Source organism: Dendrobates tinctorius, unplaced genomic scaffold, assembly GCF_039654945.1.
Source record: "Dendrobates tinctorius isolate UK_male_01 unplaced genomic scaffold, ASM3965494v1 ptg000059l, whole genome shotgun sequence".
NCBI lineage: Eukaryota > Metazoa > Chordata > Amphibia > Anura > Dendrobatidae > Dendrobates > Dendrobates tinctorius.
Window position 1 is genome coordinate 18,290,585 of NW_027361727.1, and position 14,499 is coordinate 18,305,083.

General features: G+C 40.1%; 1 long non-coding RNA gene across 1 annotated transcript; it reads left to right on the forward strand.

Moving 5' to 3' along the window:
• Positions 1-268: 268 nt before the first annotated feature.
• Positions 269-13,850, forward strand: LOC141092456 (uncharacterized). The gene is made up of 2 exons (XR_012232801.1): positions 269-396; positions 13,586-13,850. It is a non-coding gene; the product is annotated as an uncharacterized lncRNA (long non-coding RNA).
• The last annotated feature ends 649 nt before the right edge of the window (positions 13,851-14,499 follow it).

Here is a 14,499-nt window from a genome sequence, read left to right on the forward strand (position 1 = left end):
AAGAAGTGTCTAAAGGAATTAAGGACTGTCTGTGTAATTTAAGATTTACATCAGATATAACGGTGTCATGCTATAAGAGTGCAGCCATCATTTTCTGCCTCTCCCACAGGGCCGTCACTTGTGCCCCAGGGTCCCCGTCTCTGCCGATCCCATAAAGTTATGAGGCTTGCTCAAGCATGCTCCTCCGACTTCATGGATTCTTTCATCACATTCCATTGAGAATTACACCTAACTTTTTTTTTTGTTAGTACAAACTGCTATGAAGCATGTCACAATTCACATCCGCGCAAGATAAGACAGCCCCAATTGGATGAAAACCGTTCACGCGTTCAGTCATCGAGGTGCCTGCTCGGAGAAGGCCTTGGTCACAGCATTGTGCTGCAGGCACTGTCACAAGTGAGTCGTGCAGGCAGGTTGCAGAATGTAAAGAGTTCGTAGGCGTCTGAATGAAATCAGTGTCAGGAAGAGATCACGACGATGACTTTGATAGTTTTTTCCCGCTCGTTATGTTAGATGAGCAGAAAACTTTTTGGGTGGAGAACATTAAACATTCATGGAAGAAAATGAGATTCAAGGCACAAATTTGCCTTTTGTCTGTTTCCTTCCCCCCACAGGAAAATCCTGAATGCCAAACAGCCACGTGGGAAAGAAAGTATAAAGGATCTGCATGCATAGGGAAATATAGAAAGTCTCCGCGCACCCAGCCTGTAGATGAAAAGTACGTGAGGGGCCTACAGATGGTCCCCCCACTGGTGCACTTACCTTAACCCTGCACAATGGGCGCGCCTCATAGGAACCTCTAAATCATCAGGTTTGCAGCAGCAAACACCATAAATCGGCCACTCCCCTGATTACCTAACAATATAATCTCCGGCCAAATAATTTCAATCACATGCTCGGAGCCGGTGACCTCACCTAATCCAAAGATCTTAGTACTGATGCATTTCCAGAATGCGGCACACTTTATATCACAGTCCTGCAAGGGTGTAATGGGATCATCCGTGCATTGCCGGGGACTGTAAATTTCTAATTCGGTTCCCTTCCCTGTCAGGTGACTGTCGACAGGTCACTTAAGACCATAAAGTCCGTTAGAAAATAATGAGCCATGGGCGCGTCTGGGTGGGAGAGTCCAGATGTAAAGTGGATTCGGCAGGAGGTGAATTCAGCGCATGTTCTATTAGAAGAAAGTTAAGAAAGTTTCTCCAAAGTTTAAATTTGATGGATGATAACTAACTGATCGGTTTGGGGTCCGACCACTGGGACCAATCAGCAGAATGGGGAATTATCATTCCTGACCGGGAACTTTTATGCCCATTACAAAATGCTGCATTCATTCTCGATGGGGCTGCCAGAAAAAGCCAAACGCAGTGATCCACAACCCCATGGAGAATAAATGGGACTGTTTTTTGCACATGTTCCTAGCAAATCCTTTGTACAAGTGGAGAGCCTGAGCTGTGACATCACCTATTGTGAATGGTGGATCTTGTGTTATCTACTGTATTTAGAGGTATTATCAGTCATTGTACAGGAGGAGGAGGTGAGCTGTGACATCACCTATTGTGAATGGTGGATCCTGTGTTATCTACTGTATATAGAGGTGTTATCAGTCATTGTACAGGAGGAAGAGGAGGTGAGCTGTGACATCACCTATAGTGAATGGAGGATCCTGTGTTATCTACTGTATATAGAGGTGTTATCAGTCATTGTACAAGAGGAGGTGAGCTGTGACATCACCTATTGTGAATGGTGGATCCTGTGTTATATACTGTATATAGAGGTGTTATCAGTCATTGTACAGGAGGAAGAGGAGGTGATCTGTGACATCACCTATTGTGAATGGTGGATCCTGTGTTATCTGCTGGATATAAAGGTGTTATCAGTGATTGTACAGGAGGAGGAGGAGGTGAGCTGTGACATCACCTATTGTGAATTGTGGATCCGGTGTTATCTACTGTGTATAGAGGTGTTATCAGTCATTGTACAGGAGGAGGTGAGCTGTGACATCACCTATAGTGAATTGTGGCTCCTGTATTATCTACTGTATATAGAGGTGATATCAGTCATTGTACAGGAGGAGGAGGAGGTGAGCTGTGACATCACCTATAGTGAATTGTGGATCCTGTGTTAGCTACTGGATATAGAGGTGTTAGTCATTGTACAGGAGGAGGAGGTGAGCTGTGACATCACATATAGTGAATTGTGGATCCTGTGTTATCTACTGTATATAGAGGTGTTATCAGTCACTGTACAGGAGGAGGAGGTGAGCTGTGTCCTCATCTACTGTGAATGGTGGATCCTGTGTTATCTACTGTATATAGAGGTGTTATCAGTCATTGTACAGGAGAAGGTGAGCTGTGACATCATCTATTGTGAATGGTGGATCCTGTGTTATCTACTCTATATAGAGGTGTTATCAGTCATTGTAGAGGAGGAGGTGAGCTGTGACATCACCTATTGTGAATGGTGGATCCTGTGTTATCTACTGTATGTAGAGGTGTTACTGAAAGTCTTCTTTACCAAACAGTAATGCCCAATTATAATATTTGTCTTAGTGGTAAGTGGCAAAATTGCAAATGTTCCATTGTGTTAAGGAAGTTTGCAAAGAACTTTATCAATATAAAAAATTACATGTCATATAAAAACCTGACTTAAATTCTTATAATTCATTCTATTTAAAGGGACACATCAGCCAGGCATCTTTCCACTAGGTGTTTCACCATAATAATAAAAATAATTTTACTTCTATAGCGCCGACATATTCTGCAGCACATTACATTTTAGAGGAGGCTTGTACAGACAAAAAAGACATTACAGCATAACAATAATCACATAAACAACAGACACCAAAAGGAGTGAGGGCCCTACTGCTCGCGAGCTTACAATATATGAGGAAATAGGGGAGACATGAAAGGTGGATGCTAACATTTGCTTTCGTTGTACGGACCAGCCATAATGTAATAGATAGGGTGTTCATGTAATGCTGCATGAAACGGTCACCAACCAGTATATGTAAAAGTACAGACACAGAGGGCTATTAATTGCATGAAGGGTGTGAGGACAGATGATATGAGAGTCCAGGTTTATAAGTATGTTGAGGCGGTAGGCCAGTCTGAAGAAATGTGTTTTTAGCGCACGCATAAAACTGTGGATATTAGGGATTATGGGTATTAATCAAATTATCCTGGGTAGTGCATTCCAAAGAATTGGTGCAGCACATGAGAAGTCTTGGAGATGGGAGGGGAAGGTTCTGATTATTGGGGATATTACTGGTATGATGGTAGACTGAGATGAGGGAGGAGATATAGGGTGCTGCTAAAGCGGGGAGCGTTTTGTGGATAAGAGTGATAAGTTTATATTGAACTCTGTAGCAGATGGGCAACCAGTGCAATGGCTGGCACAGTGTGGAGGCATCAGTTTAGTGGATGGCTAGGAATATGATCCTGGCTGCTGCATTCAGGACCGATTGGAGAGGGGAGAGTTTGGTAAGAGATAGATCGATCAGTAGAGAGTTGCAATAGTCCAGACGAGAGTTAAATACGAGCAACAGTAAGAGTTTAGCACCATCCACATCTATAGCCATAAGTGATCACTGATGTCTATGGGATGTTCTGTTTCGCATACACTAATGATCTCCACATCACATGGCGGGTATCTGGTTTTTGGCTATTAAAGTAAAGCTATGAAATGGGAAACCGAGCAAACAACAGAAAGCTGATCAAGTGTATTTTGAGGACAGCAGGACAGTAAGACAATAAGTAGCAAATTCTCATAAAAACGGAGTGCTTCACTGGGTTCCTAACCAAAATCTTCCTAGAAGGATATTTCCTCAGCATGGAAATATCATTACCAAGCGAGAAGATCTATAAAACGACCCATATTTCAGGGCATTTATTCTGTACACGGATTTAAGCTCATTTTTTTGCGTAGAAACCAGATGTTTTATTACAGCTATCTGCTTTTTTTTGCAATGTAGTTTAGAAAATAAAAGCAAATGCTTGGCTGCTACTGGCTATATCACAACCTTTTACCATCTTGTAAATGTCAGGGGTTTTTTTCATTAGAAAATTTACCAGTATAATCTTTCAATATGTAGGAACTGACTATAGTATGTGTCCAGGTAAAAAAAAAAAAATGATGGAATGATGTCACGATAAAGATCAGCCAGACACCGGCTGGAATTAATTGTTAGATTTATTCCATATCTCCTAAGTTATGAAGAAGATCATATGAAGCTGAAAAAGAACTTGGAGCAACTAACACATCAAAATTTTCATTGTGACAACCTGCCCTCTGCTGACTGCTGCACTGTTGGCCAGTAGGTTTTCTTTTTGCAGAAAAAGAAATGTAGACATGTTCTACTTTGATGCATGCAGCAGACCAAACTCACCAATGCAAGTCAATGTCCCCATGAAAAAAATGGATGGCACGCATAGATCATCAATGTATTGTCTATATTTTAATGTGTAATGGGCAGGAGATGGTAAGCAATGTTTTTCTTCTCATAAGAATAATATGGTTGCAACTAGGTTTTTTAAAAACTGACACACGGACCAAAAATACCAACAGACACAGGGACCAAATATACTAACTGATATACAGACCAAAAATACTAACTGATATACAGACCAAAAATACTAACTAATATACGGACCAAAAATACTAACTGACATACGGACCAAAAATGCTGACACATGGACCAAAAATACTAACTGACACACAGACCTAAAAATGCCAACTGATATACAAACCAAAAATACTAACTGACATATGGACCAAAAATACCAACAGATACACGGACCAAAAATACTAACTGATATACAGACCAAAAATACCAACAGACACACGGACCAAAAATACTAACTGACATATGGACCAAAAATACCAACAGACACACGGACCAAAAATACTAACTGACATATGGACCAAAAATACCAACAGATACACGGCACGGACCAAAAATACTAACTGATATACGGACCAAAAATACTAACTGACATACAGACCAAAAAATACCAACAGACACACAGACCAAAAATACTAACTGACATACGGACCAAAAATACTAACTGACATATGGACCAAAAATACCAACTGCCACACAGAACAGACCAAAAATACTGATACAAGGACCAAAAATACTAGCTGACACATGGCCAAAAAATACTAACTGATATACGGACCAAAAATACTGACATACGGACCAAAAATACTAACTGACATATGGACCAAAAATACCAACTGCCACACAGAACAGACCAAAAATACTGACATGGACCAAAAATACTAACTGACACACAGACTAAAAATACTAACTGATATACTGACCAAAAATACTAACCGACATACGGACCAAAAATACCAACTGCCACACAGAACAGACCAAAAATACTGACACATGAACCAAAAATACTAACTGATATACGGACCAAAAATACTAACCGACATACGGACCAAAAATACTAACTGACATATGGACCAAAAATACCAACTGCCACACAGAACAGACCAAAAATACTGACACATGAACCAAAAATACTAACTGACACACGGACAAAAAATACTAACTGATATACGGACCAAAAATACTAACTGACATACGGACCAAAAATGCTGACACATGGACCGAAAATACTAACTAACACACAGACTAAAAATGCCAACTGATATACAGAACAAAAATACTAACTGACATACAGACCAAAAATACCAACAGATACACGGATCAAAAATACTAACTGATATATGGACCAAAAATACTACGGTAACTGCCACACAGAACAGACCAAAAATACCAACTGACACATGGCCAAAAAATACTAACTGATATACGGACCAAAAATACTAACTGACATACGGACCAAAAATACTAACTGGCATATGGACCAAAAATACCAACTGCCACACAGAACAGACCAAAAATACTGACGGACCAAAAACACTGACACACAGACTAAATATGCTAACTGATATACTAACCAAAAATACCAACTGCCACACAGAAAAGATCAAAAATACTGACACATGAACCAAAAATACTAACTGACACATGGACAAAAAATACTAACTGATATACGGACCAAAAATACTTACTGACATACGGACCAAAAATGCTGACACATGGACCAAAAATACTAACTAACAAACAGACTAAAAATGCCAACTGATATACAGAACAAAAATACTAACTGACATACGGACCAAAAATACCAACAGATACACGGACCAAAAATACTAACTGATATACGGACCAAAAATACTAACTGATATACCGACCAAAAATACTAACTGACATATGGACCAAAAATACCAACTTCCACACAGAACAGACCAAAAATACTGACATGGATCAAAAATACTAACTGACACACAGGCTAAAAATACTAACTGATATACGGACTAAAAATACTAACTGACATACAGACCAAAAATACCAACTGCCACACAGACCAGACCAAAAATACTGACACATGGACCAAAAATACTAACTGACACACGGACAAAAAATACTAACTGATATACGGTTCAAAAATACTAACTGACATACGGACCAAAAATGCTGACACATGGACCAAAAATACTAACTGACACACAGACTAAATATGCCAACTGATATACAGACCAAAAATATTAACTGACATACGGACCAAAGATACCAACAGATACACGGATCAAAAATACTAACTGATATACGAACCAAAAATACTAACTGATATACGGACCAAAAATACTGACATACGGACCAAAAATACTAACTGACATATGGACCAAAAATACCAACTGCCACACAGAACAGACCAAAAATACTGACATGGACCAAAAATACTAACTGACACACAGACTAAAGATACTAACTGATATACTGACCAAAAATACTAACTGACATACGGACCAAAAATACCAACTTCCACACAGAGCAGACCAAAAATACTGACATGGACCAAAAATACTAACTGACACACGGACAAAAAATACTAACTGATATACGGTTCAAAAATACTAACTGACATACGGACCAAAAATACCAACTGCCACACAGAACAGACCAAAAATACTGACACATGGATCAAAAATACTAACTGACACACGGACAAAAAATACTAACTGATATGCGGATCAAAAATACTAACTGACATACGGACGAAAAATGCCAACTGCCACACAGACCAAAAATACTAACTAATACGCAGACCAAAAATACTAACTGACACACAGACTTTATCTGCACTTGCCCTTCTGGCGCCATGGGAGGGATATAGAAATGCTTTGGGTACATTTGCATTTAATATAGTCTTGCTTTTAATACATTTAGGAGTGCCGTAATGGCACAGCGTATATAAAAAACGTAGAGTAGGACTGTCACATATGAGAATGCCGTGACGTAGCGGGGTGGCTCAAAGAATTGATCAATTGTTTGCTAAATGTCTCATTTTAAAGTACAGTTAGAAATTAATATGTGTATATGCACTCTATGTATTGCGTACTGACCATAGGCAGCGCTGGCTTCTGGGCTTTTTTGTTTGTATTGGTTTATGGCTGACCCTCACTTTTTGCCGTGCGCACTTGGTTATGCACGCCATTTTATTTTTCTTTATTGTGATTGATCTAGCCCGTTGTACACACATACAGCAGCCCTCCCCTCTCCCATAGACTCTACTTGATTATGCACCTGTGTCTGGGCCTGTTTCACCCTTCATCTATGGTTGCTGGTTTGGCAGTGTGGAGGTCAGATCTGAAATGTCCAGATGTCATGTCCGGACCTGGTCGGCCTTTATCTGCGCTTGCCCTTCTGGCGCCATGGGAATGATTCAGAAATGCTTCGGGTACGTTTACATTTAATATAGTCTTGCTTTTAATACATTTATGAGGCCGTAATAGCACAGCGTATATGAAAAACATACTGTAGAGTAGGACTGCCCCATATGAGAATGCCGTGACGTGGCGGGGTGGCTCAAAGAATTCATCAATTGTTTGCTGAGGCTACTTTCACACTTGAGTTTTTTTGCTACGCGTTTTTTGCGCACACAAACGCATGAAAAAAACATCATGCATTTGTGTGCATTTTTTTGCAGGTTTTGGTGCATTTTTTTTTAAATGCATGCTTTTTTTGCGCATACGCGCGCATTACAATGCGCACGTATGCGCACCCATAGACTTTAATGGGTGTTTTGCTGTAAAAAAAAAAAACGCATTGCGTGCGCATGCGTTTTTTTGGAGCAAGTCGGACGCACAAAAAATGCAACAGGATGCATTTTGTGCGCCCAAGCGCACACTGCAAAAAAACGCATGCGCATACAAACGCGTACGTGCTCATATGTATATGCACAAATGCGCACCCATGTTAAAGTATAGGGGGAAAAACGCATGCTTTTTTTGCGCTAAAAAGCGGTGCAAAAAAACGCAAGTGTGAAACCAGCCTAAATGTCTCATTTTAAAGTACAGCTAGAAATCAATATGTACAAATGCACTTTATGTATTGCGTACTGATCATAGGCAGTGCAAGCTTCTTGGCTTTTTTATTTTCAAAAATATACATGGACCCAAAATACTAACTGACACACGAACAAAAAAAATACTAACTGACACACGGACCAAAAAATGCCAACTGACACATGGACCAAAAATACTAGCTGATATACAGACCAAAAATACTAACTGACACACACGCGCCCCCGGAAGAAGCAGATCGCGAAACGCGCGTCGGGATAGTGAGACGCCACCATCACATACTATCAGGTATAAATTCATTTCCTCTAGAAAACGCTTAACATACATTTTGTATAATTAGATATGTATAATCTTTTTATTGGGAATAAATATGTGATTATGGAGCTGGGCTCTGCTGATACATATAACCAATTTTTTTGATAATAAATATATAACTATGGAGTTAATATAGCTGGGCTTTGCTTCCATATGGATTGATTTCCTGATATATATACCTCTTTAAATATAAAGTGTATTAGTCTCTTTCAGTTATTTGGCATAAAAATACGCTGTGTATTCTGAATTGAATGGTTATATTGTTAGCCTTGATAGTAGCTTAAATAGTTTTTGGTGATGTCTCATTTTGGAAACATCTTGTTTTATTTTATTTTTGTATGTCTTTTTTAAAAAAAATATATTGAAAAAAATTGTATTTTAATGGAACGCTTCGTATTTGGAGTTTATTTGCTCGAATTTGTGATACATTAATTGTTTGAAGTGCCATTTATACTTTTTGTGGACAAATTGGATCAAAGACTAAAAATGCCAACTGACACATGGACCAAAAATACTAACTGATATACAGACCAAAAATACTAACTGATATACAGACCAAAAATACTAACTGACACATGGACCAAAAATACTAACTGACACAAAGACTAAAAATGCCAGCTGACACATGGACCAAAAATACTAACTGATATACAGACCAAAAATACTAACTGACACAAAGACTAAAAATGCCAGCTGACACATGGACCAAAAATACTAACTGATATACAGACCAAAAATACTAACTGATATACAGACCAAAAATACTAACTGACACATGGACCAAAAATACTAACTGACACAAAGACTAAAAATGCCAGCTGACACATGGACCAAAAATACTAACTGATATACAGACCAAAAATACTAACTGACACAAAGACTAAAAATGCCAGCTGACACATGGACCAAAACTACTAACTGACACACAGACCAAAAAATGCTAACTGACACATGGACCAAGCATACTGAAAAAAGCTCACTTATAAGATAAAAATTAATGTGTGGAACCAGCCCTATCATGAAGGAGAATATTTAGTTACAGAAATGGTGATTTCCAAACTGTGGAAAGAAGAAACACCAAAGTTTCTGTTTCCTAATAGGATATTCCGGCACTGAACACTTCCGCATCTGGAGGTGATCGGGATCGGTGATGTCATATCAATAGACACCTGCATCGAGGAATAGTACAAGTTCAGGGTACCTGATAATCGCTCACACGATCTATGATTAAGAAAACTGCATGACATCTGTCAATCGCTCACTACCTGGCAGCAGGTGCCAGTAGACATGAAAGGCCCAGCCTCGCTCTTTTCCCACTGAAGACATAAGTGGAGCTGAAATACCCCTTCAATTTTCACACACCTTAAGCAGCAACAGAAGTTCCATACTGGACTGTTCCTCTGTGAACTAAGCGTAGCTGAAATTCTGAAATGTAAGGCTTTGTTCACATGCAGCATTTTTACAGCTTTTTTATGCAAATAAGAAGCTGCGTTTTACGGTACCAGAAAAAGCTGAATTATAATCACATTTGCAGCAAAGGTAAACTTTCCACTATGGATTTTCTTTGCAGGGTGCAGTTGAGAGTTTGTAAAATGGCAACCATAATGCTGGGCCTGTAATATGCAGTGGATTTTTCCTGATGGAAAATTTGCACTCAAGGTTGCCCTCCAATATTAAGGAAAATGGACTAGAAGAGCTGCAAAGTGGTGCGACCTGTGAACTCTCCTGACATGACTTGTATACCCCGTAATTAGCTATCCTGTAGCATTTTCGCACACTGAGTTATGTCCTTCTTCTGTTATCCCTACTAGAAATATGCAAGTAAAAGGGCATTCCCCTTGTGAATAGTGTTCCCATGTACAGTCTTCTCTGGGGGCGTGCACATTCACTCCTCCCTCCCAGACTGTGCCAATCACAGCTTGAGACTCTTAGACTGATCCATCAGCTGCTGAGCTGTGATTCGCGGCATCTGGGTGGGAGGTGTGATAGCACATGCCCCCAAGGAAGACTCTGAATTAACGTCCAGTTGATCTGCAAGAAGAGATTTCACATACTGCGCTTCAAAAGCAAAAAAATAACTGCGAATATCTCTGCAATGGAGCGAAGCAGCACAAAACGGAAAAGAGCTACAGAATCAGAGGAGCTCAGGGAATTTTTTTTTTTTGCAAGATATTTAAGTCAATTATTTTGAGCAAGCAACGGGTCCTTTTTAAATAACACAGCTCAGAAGTAGGTAAGTAATATAAAAATGATCTAGCAGCACTGTCTGCCGGGTTCTGACGTCTGCGATATTAATAATCCCACTACTAATCTGATTTATTAAGTCTCCGTCTGGGGGGGGAATGATAACAAATGTGACATTCATGGGCAATGCAAACTCAGCACTTTCTAGCGATGTGAGGGATTGTTCAGGCAACCGTTCAATCTGCTTTTGACACACTTGGAAGAGTCGTCCCTAACTTGGAATTCTCTGCAGATCTGTTATTTTAATACAGTAATTGAGCATTTTCCTTTTTATTTTTTTTTACATCAGACGTTTTAGATAAATGTGTGATCCATTACCCGTCAAACTGCACTGTGTGCTCCGGTACAGGTAGTGCCGCAGCGAAGTCTATTCTTTCCATCTGGGACCACGGGACCTATAAATATGGCACCAAACAATGAAGGCTGGCAGCTCACTGCTGTCTGTACATTTAGATTAGCCTAGAAAATAATTAACAATATTCCTTGACTTAATGTTCTTTCACTAGAGCTAAATAACAATTCCTGCAAATAAGACGGAACTTTTGCAGCTTAGAGAATGTTTTATTTCATTCAATGATTCCTTTATTTTTCTTTCACCTGAAGCTAGGGTTCCCTCTTGTGGGCAACCTAGGAATTCCGCACAGTCTTTTGTGTTTTATGCAATGCTGGAGTTAAAGGGAACCTGTCACCAGGTGTTTCCCATAGAAAGTATGGCCACCACCATTAGGGCCTTTTGTTACAGCATACTTGAATGCTCTAAATCCCAGATCCCACAAAAAGACCTTTTATTAAACTCACAGATGGGGCGGTCCAGTCCGATGGGCCTTTTAGGTCTTGATCCGGCTTTAATAGAAAAGGTACAGTGCTTACAGTAAAAAGATATAAAAACATGGAAATAAAAAGTGACATACAAATATGCAAAAACAGTGGTAAAATAAAAGTGAAAAAACTTACAGAAATGTCTAAACTTTGTAGTCTGGCATCCTGCTCCCTGAGGGGGGGTGAATATGTAATGGCTCACACCAGCTTGGCAGTTCCTCAGTCTGTGATCATCTTTCTTTGTGTGAAGGCCTAATGTATAGATTTAACCTGGAGATCAGATTTCTAAACCAGCCTCTCATGTTAATATGTTAATATTCTAATTGCTGGTTTGTGACTGGATCATGGCGACTCTACCAATGAACACATTATTTTTCTCTGAACACTGCATAACTTTTCTTTCTCATAGTAAGTAAACAGTGTCATGCTGCAATTTGGCATCTCTCCATCAAAGACACTAGGAGGTGTGAAATGTTTCCAGTTCTGTGTGTGTTCTCAGGAAGCCCCCCTGGGTTTGGGACCAGGAAGACTGTCTTTTTCTCAGGAAAACATAGATCATGACCTCTGTAAAGAGCTGCAGCCTAGAACAGATGCTAAGTTACTGCTGGTCATACATCCATATAAATACATATTTTCACTACAGACTCCATTCTTTATTCATGGCCTTGTTCTTAGGCAAAGTTGTGAGTGATTCCCCTCCATGGATGAAAAGCCCCCACACAAGAACCCTCTCAGGACGGTTTACTGTTGACTCGGGACTCATGGCGGCGTCATCTTTTCTTCTCTGGACAATCATTCTCCCAGATATCCCTAACAGTCTGAAGGGGCTTTATCAGAGAAAATAACTTTGCGATAAGCACAGGGATTGGACTATAGTGGATGAAGGTTAAAATGATTTTCTCTGATGAAGAAACAGAGTTTGCAAAACCTGATAAAGAAAAGGGAATGCTGGAAAAAAATAAATAACCAGTTGAAATTCAAACCACTCCTGTGCTCCTGCGGTGATGATGTTCCGACCATCATTCATGTGACCGCTGCAACCAATCACTAGCATCAGCAGTCATTTAGCATACGCGTACAAACTGCTGCAAACAGTCAAGTGAATAATGTACAGTTGCTGCAGGACTGGCAGGGACTAGTGGACTTAAGGAGTTAATAATTTTGTATTTTTTTTGCCATTCGATTAGAGTTGAGCGAAACAGGTCGGTCAGATTCAAAAGTCGCCGACTTTTGCCAAAGTCGGGTTTCTTGAAACGAATCCCGACCACAGTGTGAAGTCGGCCATGCGGTCGGCAACCCAAGCGCCAAAGTCGGGTTTCGCCGAGTGTTTGCATGTGACTTTTTTCAGCCAATGAGAGAAGCGTAGCGGGAGCGTAGCCGGAGTGGGAGAGGGAGAGGGAGAAGAGAGAGAGAGAGATTTGGCCGCCTCTAGGGTTAAATTTCATGCCAGGTGTGTTTACAGCCCTCCACTCACTGCCGACTTTTCTCCCCATTGACTTGCATTGGGTTTCGCGTTTCCCGACTTTTCCCGACTTTTCCCTATAGTCGGGCGATTTCGTTCGACTTGACTTTTGAGAAACCCGACTCGACCCTAAAAAAGGCAAAGTCGCTCATCTCTACATTCAATGTTTTTTGCCAAGTTTTTGAAAAAAATCTAAAGAAAATGCTTTAAAATATCTTTAAACGTTTGTCGTCCTAGACTTAAAGAGTGCAAACTGTTGTTTGCTGAAAGATGCATTAGTTTCCCTGTTCTTTTTTTTAGTGTCCGTGATTCAATGCCACCAGCGGGACAATAGCCGTGTTTTGTCCGCATCTCCTTGACTTGTGAAAGAAGAGAGAAACCTTCCGCTCGCCGTGTACAGGAATACAAGCCGACTCTCATCAGTGTAAAGTTACATTATTATCAGCCGCACAAAAGCCATAGAAATGGACACAAGAGAACAGATTTCTGTGCATTTTTCAAAAATGCAATGTCTTGAGCTTTATAAAAGGTTGAAAATAAATGAATTACTGGGGTCTGGGCACAATTTTGTGTGTTTATTGGGGGGGGTTATGGGGGAGAATGATGTAGAAATGGGTGAAGATGATTAATCTATGTGCAAAAAGATTCTTCAGCTTTTTATAGCATCTTATGATTGAACTTGAATTTGTACAAATTTGTACTCAAACTTAAAACAGCCCTCCACGTTATAACCTGATACTTACTATCCTCCCGCAGACCAGCTTCCATTTACTTCAATAGGAATTGAGCTGCAGTACTGAGAACGACCACTATGAAGTGTACGGAGTCGTGGTGTCCAAGCTCTGTACACTGGGTACATCTTGTCCCAGCAGGAGTTGCGAACGGCTGTGTGCGCGCGTCGGGGTGTTGGATATATGCTAAGAAACACTCTTACAACTCCTTTAAACTGGTGGGATAGAAGATTCGTAGGCAGCTGGGTATCCCAGAAAAACTGTCCTTAATGAAAGATTTTCTTGGCCTGGATTCTGAACATGTGGCAGGAAGTTTGTACTGGGGCCTGCCACTCTCCTCAGATGAGATTTCAGGAGAAAGGAGACTCCTATGCTTTTGCTTGCTGGTTTGGCTGGTAAAAGCTACTTTCTATATTCTTGTAAAAAGAAGTTTCTTAAATAGGTATTATACATACAACAAACTGCACAAATCTGTAGTACGGG